At 32.3% G+C, this 5,677-nt stretch overlaps 1 long non-coding RNA gene across 1 annotated transcript; it reads left to right on the top strand.

Annotated features, from left to right (window-relative positions):
• The first annotated feature begins 3,286 nt into the window (after window positions 1-3,286).
• LOC148855372 (uncharacterized) lies at window positions 3,287-5,453 on the top strand. The gene is made up of 3 exons (XR_016112354.1): window positions 3,287-3,805; window positions 4,162-4,240; window positions 5,373-5,453. It is a non-coding gene; the product is annotated as an uncharacterized LOC148855372 (long non-coding RNA).
• Window positions 5,454-5,677: the final 224 nt, after the last annotated feature.

The following is a 5,677-nucleotide window of genomic DNA, read 5'->3' as shown; positions in this document are numbered from 1 at the left end:
TATAGAGTTATCAACATGACCCTTTTAATCATGGAGGACTTGCACCTTCTGAACAAGGAAGGCTTGAAATAGAACAACTAAGGTAAGAAAGAAAAGAAAAAAAATCCATTCCACTAAACAGAACGATTGTTAATATAAAATAAAATACAATAGAAAATGCTACAAAAATATGACCTAGAATCCTTGCACCAGCATTGTCAGACTCGTCTCCTCCAAGACTTTGTCCATTCACCTGAATGTAGTTCTAATAATCATGGTTTCGGGTAGCTCTGTACAACCAGTTAGCTCCAAACAACAGTTTATCCTTCATTTCAGAGTAAAACAATGGGAAATAGAAGGTTTAGAATTAATCCATTGAAAATAAGAAACCCAAGTGTGAGAAAAAAAGTAGAGGAACTTACCTGTCAACTCAAGTAACAGTAGTAGAAAGGGCAAATGTATGGTTTTAATCCATTGTTGTAGGAACCTCGTACTTGTTAGCAAAATAAAACACCTACAGCCCCACACAATAATTAGAATTAGAAAATAGAGAACTGAGAGGGTTTGGCAGTAATTTATTATTTACATTTTTATTAGTAAATATTTATATTGTTTTTATCTAACACATTTCATATGTTCATATAGAATGGATAAAGAATCAGATTATGTCCTCCTTAACTCATTGTTAGAAGAAGATACAAATTGGACTATAAAGGCATTAATCATACATAAAGGAGCGATTGATACTTACAAAAACTATAGAGGAAGTGGAAAAAGATTCAGGGCCATAGTTCTCGACAAAGAAGTATCCATACTTAACTCAAATTTCCTAAAAAAATTCATACTAATAAATATTTTTTGCATTGTAGGGAACACAAATGCATGCCATATTGTTTAATTCAATAATAGATAAATTTTTTGTTGAGCTTATCTAGAACAAAACCTACTTCATCACCAATGGCCAACTAAAGAGCATCAACCCATTATACAAATGTCCACAAACAATATGAACTTTGCATCATTGATTTAACAATAATTACAGAAGCAACAATTTCAATCAACTCTACAAAACTTAAATGCAATTTCTTCATTCTTAATGACTTTACTAGATACATCAAAAGTAAAGACTTTTCTGGTAAGTAATAGGATTACCATAACTATATTGTTAAATCCTTTCAAATATTAATAACAAAGTAAAGACACTAACAAACATCATTCTTTTACAGATGTACTTGTAGTTGTTATTGATGTCGGAAGATTGCATAAATTTCAATATAAAGAAGGGCATTCCATAAGGAGAGAGATTACTATGTCGATACCTTAGCATGTTCAATCATCTATAAGAACTTATAATTCATTAATTCAATACTAATTACTTAATATATATATATAATTTTACAGTTGCAACTCATTGCTTTTGACATTATGGGGAGAGTATGCTAAAGAACAAGGTGAATTCATATTACAAGAATTTCACCAAAAGCTAGTGGTAGCATTTACATGTTTAACTACAACAACATATGGAGGTAATAAATTTCTAATTTTTTATGCAAATTTAAATAATTTTTTCTTCACCCTCTAATAAAACTTAATAACAATGCAGGTGGCTCTCTCTTTCCATAATGGCAATCTCAACAATTCAAATTAATCCACCAATTCCACAAGCAAAAGCCATGAATGAAGTGACTTTTATTATAACATTTATACAAATTCATATTAATTACAAATATTTCATTTTATAGGTTCAGAAAGTCATTTGATTTCGAAAATGATATACTATTACATGTCAAAGTTGATAAATCAATTGGAGGAACTCAAAATAAGACTTGATAGAGAGGCAAACCTTTCAGGTAAGTATAACATTCTATAACAACTAAAATTTTCAATCTTAACAAATTATATTATTACTATCATTCTTATATATATTGTCACAAAATATTACATTATATTGCAGAAAAGTTATTGCTCAATCAACGAAATCAATACAAATATAATTGACATAGATGAACTATTGTATAATGCTTGCTGTGATTGTAATAAGAAAACAGATATCACAACAATAGGAGCATATTATAATAAATGCAAGAATGAAGAAGCCACTTCTTTCGAAAAGTAAACTATAACACAAACTAAAAGTTTTCATTGAATTTTTTTTACTTATTTACTAATGATAATACATTCTACATGAAACTAATACATGTTAAGGTTAAATATATTGGACAATACTTGTAAGATCATTGTGACAATATTTGAGCCTATAAAAACCATCATTGGATGCATTGTATCTGAATTCATCAAGACACAAAAGGAGGTATTTCAAGAAATATCACATACATTTTCTTTATATGCATCATAATTTTAAAAATCATTATTTTATACTTAGAATAATAAATTTATATAATACATATTATAATAAATTAATACAGAATATTCTTACTTGTAGGGTAAATGTGATAATCATTTTATGACAAATTTACAAGGTCTCAAAAGAAAGATATACTCCTTTATCATATGGATGGATGGAAACAATGCAAGTCGAACTTCTGAAAAAGTCATAACAACAGACATGTTCAAATTAGACCACTCAGAAGTCACATGGATAGAAGACGTCGAAGAGAAAAAAAAACATAAAGATGAATAAAATCAAGATTGAAAAAGACTAAAATCATCCAAAATTTCAAACATTGAATACAACTTTTCCATTATTGCAAAAACAACTTTAATTATAATAGGAGTTCAATTAGAATTGGTAATTCAAGTTCTATATGTTCTATTTGAGATACTACTATACCTAATTGATTTTGATGTGCTTCGTGAAATTTCAATTATTCTACATTGTGCGGGTTATTTGTTAATCACATATTTCAGTTTCTTTTGTTTCCTTCTATTTGATATTGGTTTATACTTCTCTAAATCCATTTTTCCCTCATTTTGGAGGCCAATTGTAGTAATCTTAAGACTTATATATCTTTCTCAAGAAAGTCATTTCTTGTAATAGCTCATTTACCTTAGCCTCCAGTTGCAAGGTGTCTTGCAATTGATCTTTTTTTTAAGAAGATGCGAACGAAGTGGGTTTTGTGTTATTTTGTCCCATTATTGGTGGCATTCATTGGAAGTAGTGGACCCTAAAGATGTAGACATGGACCACTAAGGCCCTGCTGGCCACTGCTTCACTGTGCCATTTTACGTAATGAGAAAGCTAAAGCTTTGCAGAAATCATCAGTAAATGGGACTACCCAATATGATTCTTTTGGTAGTTGTGCATCCTTATAGCAAACACACTACTCGTAATCAATTTGAAGATTGTTTATTCAGTCTCAATGGAGAAAGTAGTGCAATTGCTCCAGTAGGAACTAATGCTACTGTACCTCCATCTTCCCCCCGCTATGGATTGAAGAAACTTCCCAAAGCGTTGGGAGGACTACATGAGAAATTCTTAGCAACTTGCAGATTGTTTAGCTACCAAGATCTCCTCTCCACTACTTCTAACTTCAAACATGTTTATTTTATTTACCAGTTCTGTGTTTATATTATTTTTAATGGTGTTTCCATCTAATGGTCTTCTCTCTAATTCTAGAAAATTTGATTGGAAAAGGAGGTAGTAGCCGTGTTTACAGAGGGCATCTTCCAGATGGCAAGGAACTTGCAGTGAAAATATTAAATCCCTCGGATGACACGTTGAAGGAATTTGTTTTGGAAATTGAGATCATTATTGCTTTACATCATAACAACATCATCTCCCTCTTTGGGTTTTGTTTTAAGGACAACAATCGTCTCTCGGTTCATGATTCCCTACTGAGAAGAAGCCTAGAGGAGAACCTTCATGGTACGTAACCTCTTTGTTTAGCTAACAATTAAATTGGCAGTTCCTATTATGCTCTTATTCTTTGATCACTATCTTCTCCATGATTTCTATCAAGTAACAAGAATGACAATTCAGCATGTGGTTGGAAAAAGAGATATAAGGTGGCCCTGGGTGTGGCTGAGGCATTGGAATATCTACACACTCTAAGTGATAAACCCGTGATTCATAGGGATGTAAAATCATCAAATGTTCTTCTTTCTGATGATTTTGAGTCACATGTGATTTTCTTTAAAGATCAGTTTATAAATTATCTATAGTAACTTTATTTGTATATGTCACTAATTTATTCATGTTACCCTTGGGTTTTTCTTCATCAGATCTCAGGTTTTGGACTTGCTAAGTAGGCTTCATCGTTGTCATCCCATTAACTTGCAATGATGTTGCAAGAACTTTTAGGTATGCATCTTTTCTTGCTCTAATTACTTTATTGGTTAAACTAAGTTGAGATTAAGTTGTCAAATTCTTTTGTGTTAGATATTTGGCTCATGAATACTTCATGTATGGCAAAGTAAATGACAAAGTCGATGTATATGTGTTTGGTGTGGTACTCCTAGAACTACTTTCTAGAAGGAAAGACAAGGGAGTCTACTGACCAAACAAACAAATCAATATTTGAAGGCACAACTTCAAATATTGCCCACATCGAAAAAGCTTTAACATTTGCTAACAAGGTGGTTATTTTGATGGATGCAGTCCATGCAGGGCAAACTAAGAGGAGATGAAGCTAGGAAATACTTCCAACAACTTATAAGTGCTATTAATTATTGCCACATTAAGGGAGTCTACCATAGAGATTTAAAATTATGGACCAATATCCCAAAGAAATAGCATTTTTTGAGCTGTGTATGTTTTGGGATCCCTTTCTAGGAAATGGTAATGGATCTGCTTCATAAGAGGTTAGGGTGAAACCAACTATGATCCTGATAAACTTAAACCTGGCTCTAACCAGACAGGCATGTGGATTTTTAGCAAGAACATGGATGACCAAGACGGGAGAGACAATAAATAAAAGGATCAACAATATGAAACCCGCTCAATTCGTTTTTGTCCTATTAACTGGATAATGGATATAATGACCTGACTGGTCGGCTTAGTAAAATATGACACCATCCAAATCCAACACAGGTTCATGATCTGGAAACTAAACCTAGCCACCATAGTAAGGGTCACATTGGACCTGTTCCAGTAAATGCTGGGCTGGATGCTTCACCCATTTAACTCACCACATTGCATTCCCTAGCCCTTTCTACAGATCTTGGAGTTAATGTAATTGCCTTCTTGTGGCTTCCAATTTTCCTATTAAGGTGGTCTTTCTCTCTTAAGAATCTAGCGGTCTAATTAATTATATAGAGTTACTGAATCTCCTATTAGCTTTATCCTATTCTGAGCCGGTTTATGTGTTTCAAGCTTTTTCTGTATATTATCAGGCCTTATAATTGGGTGTCCTGGCCCCTTTCCTTTTGTTTTTTAGTTTATACCTTTTATCCTAAAAGAAAATGATGTACCAACCCATTTAGTTTTTTTGTAGTTGGAAAACCTCTTACTTGATGAGGACTGCAATTTGAAGATCTTTGATTTTGGTCTAAGTGCTTCACCTCAGCAAATAAGGGTATGCAGTCAATGTTTTTTTTTTTTTTTTTATTCTGAAAAATGGTAAATCATGTTTGCTTCTGATTTACATATATTATGCAAGATTATAGCCAGTTCTGCCCTCAAGCAAGAATATCTTGTAATTACATCTTCAAATAACATTGCTTTGAGAAGTCAATTCCAGTGGTGCAAAAGTATCCAAACTCCAAAGTGGAGATGGTTACCTTACTTTTCACATATAAC

The sequence above is a fragment of the Nelumbo lutea genome, chromosome 4, assembly GCF_056320005.1.
Source record: "Nelumbo lutea isolate HS-2025 chromosome 4, American lotus-T2T, whole genome shotgun sequence".
Lineage (NCBI taxonomy): Eukaryota > Viridiplantae > Streptophyta > Magnoliopsida > Proteales > Nelumbonaceae > Nelumbo > Nelumbo lutea.
This window is presented reverse-complemented; position numbering and strand designations above follow the sequence as displayed.